Genomic DNA, 17591 nt, shown 5'->3' with positions numbered 1-17591 from the left:
GAAGTAGATTAATTGTGGATTCGGCCAGCAGGCTTGGAAGCAATTTATAACAAACTAAGATCTGTTCTGCTAATTTTTTCGCAACTTTTAATTAAACACATCCTAAATGTAGCTAACAGGTCCAATGTGAAAATTATGGAACCGGCCAGAAAGCTTTTAAGCGTATAAAGATCTGATCAACACTTTTAAGTGTAGGTGCCTAAAGGTAGGCAAGAAGGCTAGTATGGAAATTATGTGTTGCTTACTTGTAGGCTATCTTGCATACCAACAATCAATTGGCGTATTCTTTCAAAGCAGAAAAGAAGATATGCTTAATTTTTATTCGGCTAGAAGGATTAGAAGCAAACTAAGGTCTATTCTGCTAACTTTTTCACCACTTTGAATTAAACACATCCTCAATGTAGGCAACAAGTCCAATATGGGAGCTATGGAAGCGACCAGAAAGCTTAGAAACAAACATAGATCTGAGCTGCTAGCATTTTTGCCACTTTGATGTGAAAGTACCTAAAGGAAGGCAACAAGGATAGTATGGAAATTATATGTTGCTTACTTTTAGGCTTTGTCAAAATAAAGTGACTCCAATGATCTACTAACATCTACTTTATGACTCATGAACATAAACAAAAATCATCATCCAAAGCTTTTACAATACTTGCATCATTTTTTCGCCTTTGCTAGTATTTTCTACTTTTTGCAATATTTTTAGGTTTATTTACTTATTTTCTTCTTCGTTTGCATCACATATGCCTAAGCATTTGCTGCTGAGTTGTTGAAAACTTCATAAATAATTCATTTATTAACTCAAGAACGGTTTGTACCAGAGCAAATGCCGCTGCCTTGTTTGGAATAGCCAGCAGTTTTTACCAGGAAACTAAATGAATGTTTCTAGTTTTTATTTTTTTTTTTTGTCCTTTTTGCCTTTGTTCTTGTATATCTGTTAGCTGCTGCCAACGAACGACGTCTTTCAAAATACGGCTGCATATTTGTTTTTGCAATCAGTCAGGCATTTTACTATATCAAAACAGTATTGTTGTTGTATGCTGCTGCTGTTAGCGTCAATGTGTGTATCTGATTGACTTGCATGGCCACTTCATTCAACATATGCGTACGCGCTGCACTTCTTTATTCAATTTTTTTTTTGCAGCTTTATTGGTTAAACCAGCTCTGTATTGGTTTCTTGCCACTCTGGCCTTTTCGGTCGGTATTCGAATGCGAATCGAATATGTAGCCAGCGTAACGTAAAATTGACACGAACAAAGGCTTTCACGCCTTCGCAAGCGTAAAATTGCTTTCTATGCCAATGTTGATCTTGTTGTCATTGAAAAGCTATCTACATTTATTAGAATGTATTGCTCTTTTGCGCGTGCGTTTGTAGCAACACATGTTTAGACACTTGTTTTTCTTCTTTTATAGGTATGAGTGTGCTTCTATTCGATTTTGAGTTGACTGCACTAAAGTGCGCTTAACTTTGAGTAATTCTATAAGCGGCTATTGTGTGGTAGCCCCTTCTCTTATAGCATAAAAGGCGGTTAGGGTAAGCAAAATGTTTTGAGCTAGCGCTCAGTGTTGGAGAAAAATATAATTCGCACCAAAACTGAATCTTTATACTCCGATGTGTTTAAAATTAAGGGGTTAATTTTGTAAAAGTGTTTGCGATAATTTTTAATAATTTTAATAACGCATGCTAAAATACTGTAAAAATGAGACTATTTCAAGAGACTAGTTACCAACTAGTTACTTTCGGGCCAGTTTAAAAATGTTCATTTTATGCTAGCATGTATAATTAAAATATAACACAGTTAAAACAAGACTCTTTCCAAAAACTAGTGACCAACTAGTTACTTGAGGCTCAGTTAAAAAATTTTCGTTTTATGCTAGTATGTAAAATTTTCTTATACCACTGCTACTTTTTTTTTCAAATTACCCTTTTATTTATGTAAAAGCATATATGTACATATGTACCTTGGGTGTTAGTTTATTAAATTCCGGCAATATTTGATATATGTACTTGTATATGTAATTGTAAAATTTTAAATTAGCTTATATTATCTATAGTATATCTTACTTCATAATCTTAGCAACTCTTGTTAAAATATAGTTTAAATAATAATATTTAAAAAAAAAATGTTTAACAACTGGTTACTTTCGGTCTAGTTGAAAAATATTATTTTCATATTATAGCATATTTAATAATTTTATTATCTCTTGTCAAAATATTGTTAAAATAATAATATTTAAAAAATTAGTTACCAACTAGTTACTTTCGGAGTAGTTGAAAATTTTTCATTTTCAGCTGAAATTTTCTAAAGTTTCTTATAAATTCTTCGTCTACCTGAGTACATAGTCTTTGGTTGTTAAGTGTTCAAATTCAAGCATTATTTTATATAATAACAAAATTTGCTGATATCGCTAGCAAATTAGTCCTACACGGCAGCCAAAAAATAATATATCAAATATCGCATTTGTAAATATTCATGCAACACAGCATGTGACAACGTATAAATGCCGAATCGACTCAGCCACAGCGCGCTATTTGCTATCGATACTCGTCGAGAGCATGTGTGCATGCGCGTGTGTGTGCGTATTCGCAAAATTTGTGCGGCTGTAGCGCCTGCTAACTGTACGGATTCAATTTAAGCTAGTCGTTCAGCGAATTTTACACAGTTATACATGTGACGTGTGTGTGTGGGTTTTTCTTTTATTCAATTCCATTTTTTCTGCACGCATAGAACATGTTTTACAATTTATTTGCAATTTCATTGCTGCCTTTCATTGCTTCCCGCTTTTGTTTTCTAGTTTTTTTGAACTCGCACGGCATTATCCTTTATCTCTGGCATTGTTATGTGCGGCACGTTTGTTTGCTTGTTTTGTTGCACGCGAATGCGCATAATTGAAAGCATTTCAGTCAGATTTTGAGTTGGAAAAAACCATGTTGCATGCGTATTTAAGTTAAAGTTTGTTATGATTTGTTTTCAATATGTGTAAAGATATCGTGATTTTTTGTTTATAAAATTGAAGTGGCATTATTTGTCAAACATCGGAAGAATCTGTTGCTTACACTCGTATACTGAGCCAAGTAAAAAATTCAAAACTTCACTCAGCAAAATGGTTAAGTAGAATATTGATTCTGGGTTAAGTCTGGCGGCTTAATGCCCACCAACGAACTGCCTTGCTATATTTTTCTATCACTTTAATAAAAAGTCACCCTAAAGTAGGTAATTTATTAGGTTAGGTTAATTTGGTAGACTAAAACCACGCATAGACCAGTTTTGTAGCCTAGCGATACCATATCGAGTTCAGTTGCTAGGTCCATCAGGAGTAGTCATCCTAAAGGTAAGCAATAAGCACATTAAGAAGACTTTAGCTGCCCACACATTCAGCAAATTATTAGACCCTTTAAGGGGAAATATATCTTTCACGATACCTTGAATAAAGCTTATTTATATATCTATATCTAGTTCTAAAATCTAGAAGAAGATTTTTGCTTTTAACTTTACTAACGCTTAGTGGCCACCTTATAGAATTTATTTTCAATACATACTTAAATATTCTTTTTCGTAGCTGTTTTCTTAGTATGTAAGTAAATAAGTTTCATTATGTATACACTATTTTCTCCTACCTCATTGAGAAATGTTAAAGAGTGACGCTATAATAATTTGCATTGTTATTGCAAATTTTTTAATATTCGAAGTTGACCTTCAACATATTATGCATATAATAATAGTTTGTTAAGAGTTGTTGTTCTACTGTAATATAACATTGACAGCCAATGCACTATGAATACTCTTAACAACTCTGCAATTTTGATCTCTTAACATTTCATTTCAATACGCATCCTAAATCAGCGCTCTCACCAAAACTTCCAGCATCCTTTTATTTACATAAGTTAATTTTCGTTTTCAGCGCAGCTCACTGCATTTTCTCTTCATCAGCTATGCGCTCTTACTTCGAATAGTGTTACACCCGCATTTCAATATTGCGCAGACCGCTTGCACACATCGCATCAAAGCTCTCTCTAGCAGCTATGCTCTCTTACTTCGAACAGTGTTACACCTGCATTTCAATGTTGCGCAAAGCGCCCGCATGCACATACTCATGCGTTCATATGTATGTGACTAAGCTGTGCGCTCAGTAGAAGTATTAGCTGCGTGCTCATCTCATCATTGAGAAAGGGAAGTGAGTGATGCTATGATTCTTTGCATTGTTGTTGCAAATTTTTTAATGTTCGAAGTTGCCCTTGAAATTATTATGCATATAATAATAGGTAATGAAGAGTTGTGTCGAATTTTCTAGAAACGTGGAATGCGAAATTAAGGGAAAACTCCAATTGAGGAATGCAATGTAACAGTAAAAATATTTAGTTACAAGTGGTAATGTGAGTGGACACACGTAATTCTTGGCTGATGTCGCTAATATTTGTTAAAATCGGTGAAAAGTATTTGTTTAAAGTGTTAATTTGTGTTTCTATTTAATTTAAGGTTAAATTCGTTAATAAATGCATAAAATAATGTCGCGAAAGGTGTAGTGCGTTTAATTCCTTGATATTGTGCAAATTCCTAAAGTGCGTTTTCGGGCTTGTTCGTGGGTGTGTATATGAGTGTATTTATGAATGTAACAAGTGCGTTGGTACTTCATGCGGTTCTCGGTTGGTTTATGTCGCGTGTGTCGGATATTAAGTGCCATTATATAGTGTTCTTATAAAAAAGCGCGTGGAGTAATATAGCCAAGTCATATTTAAATAAGGTGAGTTTGTAAGCAAATTATTTGAAATACATATACACGTAAATTTTAGTTTTGTTTATAATATATTTCTGTCTGTATGCACATTAGTGCGGGCCGATTTTTTTTTTTTTAAATAGTTTATGTCGGAATTTTTCTAAGAGGCATTCTGAACAACTTCGCCTAAGAGTCTATAGATTCGAGCCAGTGATTTTTAAGGCGAGGTTTCATTATAAAAATTCTTTCTTAGCTTATAATACATATATAATACATTTATGTCTGTCTGCACACTAGTGCGGGTCGATTTTTTGTTTTACCAAAAAATGATTTAAATCGGAAATTTTTTAAGGGTCATTCTGAAGGTAACTTTTTCAGTTAATAAAACATTTCTGTATGTATGCACATTAATGCGGATCGATTTTTTACTAAAAAATAGTTAATGTCGGAAATTTTCTAAGGGCCATTCTCAAGGTAACTTTTTCAGTTTGTAGAACATTTCTGTTTGTATGCAATAAGTGCGGGTCGATTTTTTACTAAAAAATACTGAATGTCGGAAATTTTCTAAGGGTCATTCTGAACAACTTCGCCAAAGAGTCTATAGATTCGAGCTAGTGATTTTTTAAGGCAAAGTTTTTTAATTAGTTTATCAGTTTATAATACACTTATAATACATTTCTGTCTATACATTATACATTAGTGCGGGTAGATTTTTTTTTACTAAAAACTGGTTTATATCGGTAATTTTTTAAGGGTCATTTTGAGCAACTTCACCTAAGAGTCTATGGATTCGACCCAGCAATTTTTAAGGATATTTGTTTTAATTATAAAAATTCGTTCGTCAGTTTTCGGGATATCGAATGAAGTTCTTCGCATAGGTGCATTTTATATTCTTACATCGTGTTGTTGCAGAGTATTATAGTATTGTTCACCTAACGGTTGTATACATCACCTAAGACTAGGCAGGATAGCACCTAAGTGAGAGAATTCCATTACCACTGCACTGTTGTTCGACTTTGCTAATTTTATGCTGTTAATCCTAACTGTAGGCAACAGCTTTTAAAAATCATTAGTTTTTTATTTCGACAAATACATACTAAAGAAAAAGTTTTTATAATGACAAAAGCATTGAAATGTGTGTGAGGTTTTTAGAAACAACAAGTTATTGGGTATGTCCATGTTTACCTTCAGACACATTTCATTTAATTTTTAGTTTTCTATGTCATAAAATATATTAGCAAAAATCGCTTAGGAATCGAAAATATTTATTTTTTGTTACAATTGTATGAGCTTAAGTGGCGCAAAGGTGTGCTACTTTGTTGATTCTATGCTGTTTTTCCTAAATATAGGCAACAGTTTTTCGAAATAAAGATTTTTTTTTTAGTTTTTTATTAAGGCAAACGCATGAGCCAATAAAACATACACATAGTATAACGGTGAAAAGTATTGGAATGGCTTATAAGCATATCTAATTTAGTTTTCAGGTCTCTATAATTTAAAATATAAACAAAAATTTTTGGAATCCCTATATATTTTATTTGCCTTGCAATTGTAGGTCTCAAAGTGGTGGAATTTCATTAAGATCGCATAAGGAGTGCGACTTTGCTAATATCGGGTGATTTTTTTAAGAGCTTGATAACTTTTTAAAAAAAAAAAACGCATAAAATTTGCAAAATCTCATCGGTTCTTTATTTGAAACGTTAGATTGGTTCATGACATTTACTTTTTGAAGATAATTTCATTTAAATGTTGACCGCGGCTGCGTCTTAGGTGGTCCATTCGGAAAGTCCAATTTTGGGCAACTTTTTTCGATTTCGGCCGGAATAGCCCGAATTTCTTCGGAAATGTTGTCTTCCAAAGCTGGAATAGTTGCTGGCTTATTTCTGTAGACTTTAGACTTGACGTAGCCCCACAAAAAATAGTCTAAAGGCGTTAAATCGCATGATCTTGGTGGCCAACTGCCCACGCATCCCGAAAAATGCACTGTTTGGTGTGGTTTGTACGCTGGTGGAATCATTGGACCGTATTTTTTCAAAGATGCTGTTGGACGCAACGTTACGGTGAATGGCGATCGCTATCGTTCGATGCTAACAAAATTTTTGTTGCCAAAAATGGAAGAACTGAACTTGGTTGACATGTGGTTTCAACAAGATGGCGCTACATGCCACACAGCTCGCGATTCTATGGCCATTTTGAGGGAAAACTTCGGAGAACAATTCATCTCAAGAAATGGACCCGTAAGTTGGCCACCAAGATCATGCGATTTAACGCCTTTAGACTATTTTTTGTGGGGCTACGTCAAGTCTAAAGTCTACAGAAATAAGCCAGCAACTATTCCAGCTTTGGAAGACAACATTTCCGAAGAAATTCGGGCTATTCCGGCCGAAATGCTCGAAAAAGTTGCCCAAAATTGGACTTTCCGAATGGACCACCTAAGACGCAGCCGCGGTCAACATTTAAATGAAATTATCTTCAAAAAGTAAATGTCATGAACCAATCTAACGTTTCAAATAAAGAACCGATGAGATTTTGCAAATTTTATGCGTTTTTTTTTAAAAAAAAGTTATCAAGCTCTTAAAAAATCACCCGGTACATTGCTGTTTACTTGGCAATGTAGGCAACAGTTTTTCGAATTTTAAACTTTTATGATCTTTTTTCAGCTATGTATAACATAAAATATATAAACAAAATCTCCTTGAAATGTATTTTAGTTTTCCATAGTGAAATTTATTTCAATGTTTTGCTTTCAGTTGCAGGCATATGAAAATGTCATTCCTAACTATTGTTGGCCTACTCAGTTACAACTAAATACACTTATTTACATTTATTTGTTTTCGATATTCTAGTTATCTGACGTTGGTTATGTGCTGTTTCATAAGTTTAATTACTTCTGTTGTTTCAGTGATTTCTGTAGAATTATTTGCCGTTTTTGGTAAAACATTTTGAGTCTGATTTTTTTGTGAAAATATTTTAAAAAATTCTGTTAAATATTTTCATAGAGAAGAGTCGCTAAAATTTATACGATAATAGCTAACGTTTTTTATTGTTAGTCTAGTTGATAACTTAATTACTGAAAATTAGTTGCATTAATCCGAGATGAATAATATTTTATATAGAAGTACTCTTCAATGTAAGGTTATTTTGATTTTTTATGGCTTTTATTCTATATATAAAAGTAAAAATCAATTTGGCTTGGTTTAGGTCGTATGGTTGATCCAAAAATCGATAAATTTAAATTACTTGTGTATTGCGTTGCCCAAAAACTGCTTGCAGTGAATCACGTCATAGATCGACGAAACGTTTTTACTAATTCGGTTATTATAACTTCTAGTCACTTTGATAGATTCTCCAGAAGCCGTAACCTAATTCTAAGGACAATAAATTAGTTTAAAAATAATTAAAAGCTATTTTAATTTCGCCAGTAATGCTAAGACTCGACATTTCTTATAAGCTTAAAAGATTAAACAGGATTCTGAACAAAACTAAAATATTTAAAAATTCTTAATTATAACAAAAAAGTTGTGAAATACTATTATTTAATTAATTTGTTGCTTTGTTTCAGAAACCGTTGCCTACATTTAGGCTGACATCGAAAATTTTATCCGTTTAGCAGGCACCAGAGAACATAATTTTGAGCACCTTGTTTTAAATTTAATACCTTTTAATAAAAATATGTTTCTATTCATTGTGTGGCTGTGTCTTCCGCGTAATTTGCATTTCGCCTGCCCACAGCTAAAACAGCTGATGTGACAGTTGACGCATGTTACATCATGGTCGCAAGCGCACATACAAATTTCAATGAGCAATTAAGCGTAAAACAACAACAGCAATAAGCTTACATAAATTTCGATTTTTTTTCTCTTTGATAACGCTTGTTTTTCATTCCACATTGCAGGCAAAACAAAATTCAGTAAATAACATGTAATTAAGTCGAAGTAAAAAATGATATACACTATATTAAAAAAAAGACAATAAATTACTGCAAAGAAATTAATAAAACATTGTGTTGACAACTATGTTGCGCATGCGAGAGTCCTTAGTATCAACAAGCGGCCGTAGCAAGCAGCAGCGTCGCTGCGTTGGCGGAATTTGTTGGTAGTGACTGATTGTAGCTGACGCGTGGCATAAACTGTGTGGCGCATAATTAAATTTATGACAACGTCATGTAGTTAAAATTGGCGTATATATGTATGTATGTATGTATGGTGTAGGTTGTTGCAAGTTGGCAAGTAATTGCATTTTACAATGTGCTGCCACTTTACTGTTAATTATTCATTTTAAGCCTTCACATGCAATCGCCAATGATTGTGCTTTAACGGTGTGAGTGTGTGGAATTTGAAAAATGGGAAGAAAGAAGCGCGATATGACTATTTTTTATTGAAGAGACGTTATATATTTCATGCAAAAATTTCGTTTCATAGAAAAATTATTTTAAATTATTGAAAAATTGCTTAAATTTTTTATTTTCTCTAATTTTTACACTAGAAACACAACTAAAATTATTGTTTTCTTCAATTTTTGTCTACAAAATATGGAAAATGTTTAGATATGAATTTTCTGATCAAAAAAAATACAGAACTGAAAACGTTGCCTACATTGCGGCGATACTGAAAAGTCGTTTTGGTATTAGGCATTGATACAATTTCAAAAAATTTTAGAGCGATATACAGCTGTAGAGCGCTTACTTTCCAATATATGCTCTATATGAAAGTAGTACACTGAAAACTTTGCCTATATTCAGGCGAAAATGAAAAAATAAACCGTATCATTATCGGTATTGATATAGCTTTAAAAATATCTGGGAGCGATATAATGCAGCCGAAAGCTACTATTATTACTAATTATGTATAAGAAAGTAAGACGCTGAAATTCATTCTACCAACGCCTACATTCAGGCGTTTCTAATAAGAAGTGTTGGCTTTAGCGCAATAGATACACCTTCAAAAAATCTCAGTGCGATTTAAAGCTGTAGAGAGCTTAATTTACAGTATATGCATTAAATAAAAGTATTAAACTGAAAACGTTGCCTACAATCAGGCGATGCTAATAAGAATTGCTGGAATTAGTAGTATTGACACAGCTTCAATGAAAAATATGCAAGGGTATAATGCCAACGAGAGTTAAGTTTGCGGAGTTTAATGTATAAGAATACTGATAGTTCTATATAATGTATAGAATACTGAAATTGTTGCCTACATTTAGGCTTTGGTACGAAAAGTATAAAAATATTAGTTTTATTGATACAACTTCAAAGAAAAATGTGACAAATATGCAACGAAGTCGAAATCCGCTTAGTTTACAGAATTTTCGGTACAATATAAGATAATATAAAAACGCAAACGTTGCCTACATTTAGGCTGTGATATAGGAGGGTTATAGAATAGCTTCTATTCTATTAAAAAATAGAACTTAAATGAACCTTGGCATAATTCACAATCCGCTTACTTTATGAAATCAACTCTGCTGTTCGCCCTCAACTCACACTTTCTTCACCAAAATATCCACATTAATTTGCCTATTTGTTAAAGCAATTAAATAATTTTGTCAGTGCCATTACGTATATCGATTTTTCATTAACAACAATTACATATACCCACACATACAAAGATATACATATAAGTATTTTTTGAGCACACGGCGTTCTTTTAAAGCATTTAATTTTTATTGAAACCATTTTTTCACGTTCTCCCATTGACATTTCAATTTGTTCAGCACTTTTGCAACGCACTTTTCATTAATTTATTTCATTATATATGTTTTTTCGCATTTTATTTTACGCGCCTGTAATTCATTTTGGCCGAAACAAATGTGACCACATCATTTATAACAACCGGCAAGTTGGGAAAAAAACGAAAAAATATTATGCAAAGTACAAAAAAATGAAATGGAGCAACGACCATGTAACGATAACAACAACAACAGCAAAAAAAGTTAAAAAAAAATAAACGGCGTGGGTGTGAATCACACATTTGCTGCTAAAATCGTGGTAAATGTTGCACAAACTTTCATGCGCTTACTGTTGTTGTTGCTAGCAAATTGAGTTCATTGCAATGGCTGTTGTTGTGCCACTATTGCTGACTGTCATTAACATTAAGTGTCAATGGCTTGACAACACTCATGATTGCTTCACTGTTTAACAGCGGTCAGAAAATTAATGAAGACATCAGTCCGACTGCAATTGCAGTGGCAATTCGGGGCGATATTGACAAATATTGGTGGTGGAAGACGGACCGCAGTACATTAAATTGTCGCTTTAATTTATATAATTTTTGCTAAAAAGCTGATTGCACAAATAATATGCAAGGATATGTGTTGCTTTTTTAATGCTTTAAAATTGTAAAATGATTCTCAGAGCATATTTTATAGCAAAAAGTTATAATTTTGACTTCTTTTGTTAAAATCAGAACCCAAAAATATCACTTAGCGCCCATAAATTCTCTATAAGTTCAAAATTACATATAATTTCAATATTTTTCTTTGACATTTGCCTAAAAGTAGACTATAGTTTGAACCAAAAGCCGGGAATATATCTAGTATATCGTCACCTAAACTGCAAAATAAGCTTAATATCCAATCGTTAGCAAAGTTTTTGGATAAAGCAAGCGAGCATAAATGAAGCTTAACAGCATACTAATTATCAAGTTTTACAGGCTTCATAATTTTTTCATTAAAGCTGGTTTGGAAGTTTAAAAAGGTATTTAAAGAAAAAAGAAAGTTTAGAGATAAAAGCTTATCAGTATATTTCTCTGACATTTGCCTGAAAGCAGACTACAGTTTGAACCAAAAGCGACAAATATTTTACCACAAGAGGAACACAAAAAATTGTTGCCTACATCCAGGCTGCATGTACTAAAAAACAAGCTTTTTAATAATTTTTTATTAAGCTGCTTCATTTAGGGTGGCATTTGTGGTTTTTAGCATTGAAGCATATTTATTTATTAACTTTAAAGGCTTTATAATTTTTATACTCTGAAATACTATTTTTATACTCCCAATAGGACCTAAATTTTTGCGACTTCGATCCGAAATTTTGTATAGGTCGCTTGTTCTCTAAAAAGCTGCTGATTTTTTTGAACGGTTGATATCGGACCAATTTAGTGTATATAAAGAACGGAATCAGGTGCTTGTATGGGAAACTTCTTTATCTTCAGAGATGTTTTCCCGAAATTACGCAAGAATTATTGTCCTGAGCGATGGTGTTATCTGCAAATAAGTTGTTCAGATCAGTTGTCTATAGCATATAACTGCCACATAAGCTGAACGATCGAAAACAAGTTCTTGTATGGAAAAATTGTTTATTTGAAAACTTCAGTACTTAGTTTGCTTAAAAAAACTCTTTGTCTACTTCCAGCTCCTTATTACTCACTTCCTTTCCACTTCATATTCCGACAACTACTCACTTCAATCTAACTCTGTATTTGCGCTCATTCTGCCCATCACTTTCCAATGTGCGTTTAACTTCGCTTTGTTTGCCAACTATTTGACTTATTTGCTCGCCCATTTGTTCACTTTAGATTACTTAATTCTTTTGCTTTCGTTCGCCTTCAAACATTTGCACTGGCAATTTGTGCATCACACCTACCATCGTTGTTTTTGTAGTCCAGCGCTTCATTGTAGCTAATGTTGGTGGCTTGCATTACATGCGTTACTTTTCAAAGTAATCACTCTTTTTACACCTTTTCAAATTTTGTAGCAAAATTGTGGCTCTCTGTGGCTGTCTGTGGCTTAACTTGTGCTCGTATGTGTGTGTGTTGGTGCTCTAAATTAGTTGTTGTTGCGTAGGTTTCTTTGTATTTAGGTGTTATTTGTACAAAGTTGCATTTGAGCTTTCCCGCATTTGTGCTCGTGCGCTTGCATTCTCCCACATCTACTTGCTTTGACTTGACCCCCCGCCTGTGGTTATTTGCGGCATTTGTTCTCTGCATTTCCTTTGAATAGTTTGCTTTGTGCGACATTGGGATTTTCTTTTATTTTTTGATTTTTTTTTTTTTTACTTTTGCATTTTTGTCCGTTTTATCTGCACCTTTGCTGCTTCGGAAGCTCAAACCGGCCATGGTTATCGTAATTCATTTCTTCACTTTTGAGCTAAGTTGGACATTTATGTTTGAATTTGAGCTAGTTTAGTTGCTTGAAAACTTGTTTGCTTATTTACGTTTTCTGGCTTCACTTATAATAATTTCTCTAAAAATAATTTATATTGACAATTTATAAAAAAAATGTATTTATGAATATTTTTCTTCTTTCTTTACAGGTAAGTTCATCTGTAATATCCTAAATAATTTGATATTTGGTAAGTGGAGACAGCTTCTTAATGCAGTTATAAGCTTACGCAAGCAACTTATACTATAATATATGCAATTTATACTTTACGCCCTTGCCATTTCAAAAACAGAACTGTTGTAAAAAAATAATTCCTTTCAAAATATTAAATTTCAAATTTGTGAGATTTATCTGGATTTATCAGTCGTTAGTAGGCAAGACCGGATTTTGTAGTTGTAGTAGACGCAGCGTATATGCCGGGTCCACCACGCGATGTATGAATACCTTGGGCACCATTGGAATATTACTGCGGTCCCCACCTGTAGTTTCGCATCTTTCCATAGGTTCATAAGCATTCTGATACCTTCCCGCACACATATTAGAGACAGGTCATGAATCAGATTTAGGTTTTTGACTCGGCTAAGCCATCCAAACCATCGAATGACGGTATGGGTGCGCTTGATACGGCGTACATACTCGAAAAAAGCGCTTAAAATAGCTTTATCTCCATAATTTTCTACCACGTCTGTGACATATTTCCCAGCGTGTTACTACGGTCTATGAGCATCACGATCACGTTTTGCAATCTTACTTGCTGCTTTGAACGTTGTTGGCTTGTCGTACGCCTACTTTGCCTCTAGCTTCTCAGCTACGTCCCCCCAAATTCATCTTTTTCAAAGGCGTTTTCGAGCTGGCGACCGCAACCTACCCCCGTTGCAGTGGAGTTGTGCACACTGGCGACACAGCTTGAAGGATTGCTGTGCCCATCGGTGGTAGCAGACTCGTCTCCCACTGACATCTAAGTCCGCTTCTTCCATTGTCCACTTCCATGCTGAGTTTTGGGATTTGGGAGTCTCCAGCCCTTCGTGATCCCTTTTTTAACTCGTTTACTTCTTTGTTTTTCGTTTTTAACTTCATAACAATTATTTTTTGTTATTTCTTCCGCATGCGAGCAAAATTTTAAGATTTTACGAGACTTTGGAATTCTAATATTTTCCATTATTGTAAAAACTACAAAAGCATTCCAAGTAAAACAGCTTTCTACAATTTTTTCAGGCATGCATGGCAGTCAGTGGCGCATGGACTCGCATGTGTGTGTCTAATAAATAAGATGCCAAGTAGATTTTAATATTTTTGCTTGCTGCCATAAATATTTATGCGCTTGACCACAATTTGTCCTTTAGTATATTGACAACGAAGTGGCTTATTTTTATTATGCTTTGCGAGTATCAATAATGCAATTTGTATAATATATAAATAACATGCGCTGTTATATTTAAGATCCAGACATATAGTATAAACATATGTATGCAAACATATAGATTGACGTATTTTGTTCATATTTTAAGCTTCAAAATTCTCTCGGAATGCGAAGTATTGTAAAATTTAGTATTTATTGTAGAAGTATGAAATTTTTCATAATTTTGAACGAACTGAAATAATTTAAATATTTCATACCATTTTTCATTTATTTCATATTTAAAAATTCTTCCAAATATTTTTGGCATTTTTGTTGGCTTGAAACGAAAATTTTAAAAATTATTTTCCTTTTTTAATATAACACTTTTTTGACACAGAGTTCTAAAAAAAGTGATTTCCGAGTTTATAGATTGACAGAGTTTCTCGGATATGCTCTTAGCTACCATTTCCGTTTCTCAGATTTCAAGAAATGTGTGATGTGCTTCTCAAGAAGAAGTCATAATTTAGGCTCTGCCTTGCCTCAAGTCGTAATCTAGCTTCTACGATGTGCTGCTCAGAATTGTCTTGCCGAATTTGGTCTCCCTTACGGTTTACTGCGAGTTCAATGCTAATCGCCTGTCCAAGTGTATTGCGAGTTATTGCGGCGCTTTATTTTATATTTCTAACCTCTAACTAATATACGATATGTTTTTCTTAAAGTGGTTTTGTTTAACTTTTCAAAATTAATACTCCAAAAAGTATGTAAAATAGTTGTTTAATTAGAATGTCCAATGTCAGTCCTGCATATATTTCAAGCATAAGCGATACAAGTGCTCCGCTTTTCATCACTCAATCTCGTACATTTCTCACTTCCTCTTTGTAGATATGTCACGCACTGCATAAACCCACTTACATACTACTAAAAGCCCATATTTCCTGGCAGAAGCAATACAAAATGGCGTAAAAGCGAAAAATGGTAGTGCGCTTTTAGGCGTATGGAAAAAATTCAATAAAGCAATTTTCGAAAAATTGCACACAAGCATTTCCAATACTGCTGTCAACCAAAGCTTTTCATATTGAGCCAACAGGCTGCTGCTACTTGGAACGCTATTGAGCAAAGCAAGGAAAGCAACAGGAAAATGGTTATTAAACAGCTATTGCTGGCCATGAAACCGAAATAATGAAGGCAAGCGTGTATGTAGTGGGTTGTTGAGTAAAAAGTAATACAAAAATGCCTTTTACTCTCTCATGTGTGGAAAAAATTGTGATTTCATTGCTTGTATTCAGCGCACAAAAGCGGGCATAAATAAATATTTTGTTGCTTCGTATGCGAGGAACACTTAAAAAATGCTATACTTCCGGCGGAAGCTGTAATGGATACACACAGGCGCTGTGCTTGTATATATATAAGCATGCGTTAGTTACTTCGCACTTTATTAGCCAAATCGTGGCAATATATAGGGTGACTTTTTAAGTGCAGCTTATTTGCTAGAGTACATACACATAATATACATATGTAAGAGCTGCAAAGGCGTAAGTCAAAGCCAGCAAGTAACATGACATCGCGGCAGTTAACCGACAAACCGAGCTACTCAGCAAGCAATAAGCCCAGCAGCAAGCCAACAAGGTTATCCATGACAACCAAGCGGGTAGCTAAGAGACAAAGCTACAGCAAATTGCACATTACTTTGACTTTGCTGCGGACAAAGTTGAGATTGTAAAATGGTGGAACGGATGAACGCTGCGTGGTAGCGTAGGAAGAAATATGTTTTGCTTCCATATAACTTAATATCCGGTGTAAATAAAAGCAAATAATTTTTTTAAAATGTTAAAACCTGCTTCCGCTGAGCTGCACATGACTTTGGCGCAAAAGACGGGGGCCTGCGAAGTGAGGCTAGGAAGTAGAGAAAAAGTAAATTTTTGGCCTAAAGCCCAAATAAAACATTTTAGGTAAAAATGTAGTGTGGGAGAGCTGAAAGCCTCCACTTCGTAAGATGGGAGATTTTATGTATAAAAAATGTGCTTGCTTTTGGGCTGTTGGTAAAAATTTATTTAATTTAAATGTCTATGGCGGTTTACTCGGCAAAAGTGGAGTAAATTATAGCATGAGTTGTGAGATAGAGTTTGACAGCTTTCAATATAATCAAACGAAAGTAATCAGCGTTCAAACTCTATACTTTTGTAGTGCAATAGACTCAAGCAGCAGGTTTATCATTGAAGGTTCAAGCTTTTCGAGCGGTTAAATTACAACTGGTTGCAAGAAAATAATAATAAATATATAACATTATATTTTTTGGTTCAGTATTAGCTTTAAAATATATCACATCTCACATAAATATATCACATGATGTTTAACAAGATATGTAATATGAAAAGTTTTGAATTCGACGACGTATTGTAATGTATTTTAATTACAAAAAAAAACATCAAGTGATGTACAGTAATGTTATGAACGATCACTTGATTTTTATATCACATGATATGCAAACAAGTTAGGACGTCAAAATAACTGCTTAATTTAAAAAAATGATTAGTGAGTTCACATGATACGGATTCATGTACTGAACGATCACGTGATGTTATTATCATATGATATAAAAAAAATTAGACGACAAAAATAAATAAACAATTCCTTTTAATTTCATGATAATAAATGACAACTAATGATGGGCAATTATATGACGCAACATCACGTGATGTTAAAATCTATGCAAGCAATTTTGGATTTCACAATAAATACCTAATTGTAATTTTTAGTTAATGACAACTAATCATAGACATTACTTGAAGTTAATTTAAATTCATAATAAATTACTAATAAAGATGGCTAATCGAATGACAACCGATCACGTGATGTTGATGTTAACGATGATGAAACATTACGAAACATTTAAATTAATAATAAGTTATGTGCAACTATAGTTGGGTAATCATGTGGTGAACGATCACGCGATGTTGATGTCATGTGATATGAGAAAAGTTTGTACGTCCAAAATAATTAATTCATTCAAAATTACGATCAGTCATATGATGAACGATCACGCGATGCTAATATAATATGATATGCAAACAAGTTTGAACCTCAAAAAAATATTGCAAATCTGATAAAATGAATTTTTATAAAAACGTGTTATTAAATTTTTTTTTTAAGTTATTTTTTAAACTTATTTTGCTATAAAGAGCCCAAAACAATTCCAGAAGTAAAATTGACTAAATGACTTTACTTTTATTTACTAATACAACCGAACACAATGTACCGATTTTACTTGCAAAAAATTCAAATAACAATCACGCCACACCACACGTGATCAATCAAAGGTGAATCCCCACCCACCATAACTGCCGACTACTGAAGCAACGACATAACAAATGTCACCGCGAGCAACGCGATTAGTAATCAGTAATTTTGCAACCCCGAATTTCCAATCGAAGACCAC

General features: G+C 33.6%; 1 protein-coding gene across 10 annotated transcripts in view; it reads left to right on the top strand.

Moving 5' to 3' along the window:
* Positions 1-17591, top strand: part of LOC126763544 (CUGBP Elav-like family member 4) — a 955905-nt gene that overhangs the window by 327341 nt on the left and 610973 nt on the right. The window contains exon 1 of one of the 10 annotated variants that reach the window (XM_050481142.1): positions 4305-4743. The exons of the other annotated variants lie outside the window; for them this stretch is intronic. The gene's annotated coding sequence lies outside the window, so the exon portion shown is untranslated. Of the gene's footprint in view, positions 1-4304; positions 4744-17591 lie in introns of those variants that run through there. 10 annotated transcript variants of the gene reach the window in all.

Source organism: Bactrocera neohumeralis, chromosome 6 (genome assembly GCF_024586455.1).
Source record: "Bactrocera neohumeralis isolate Rockhampton chromosome 6, APGP_CSIRO_Bneo_wtdbg2-racon-allhic-juicebox.fasta_v2, whole genome shotgun sequence".
In the NCBI taxonomy this organism is placed as follows: domain Eukaryota; kingdom Metazoa; phylum Arthropoda; class Insecta; order Diptera; family Tephritidae; genus Bactrocera; species Bactrocera neohumeralis.
The sequence above is the reverse complement of the archived record's forward strand: the minus strand, read 5'-3'. Positions and strand labels throughout refer to the sequence as shown.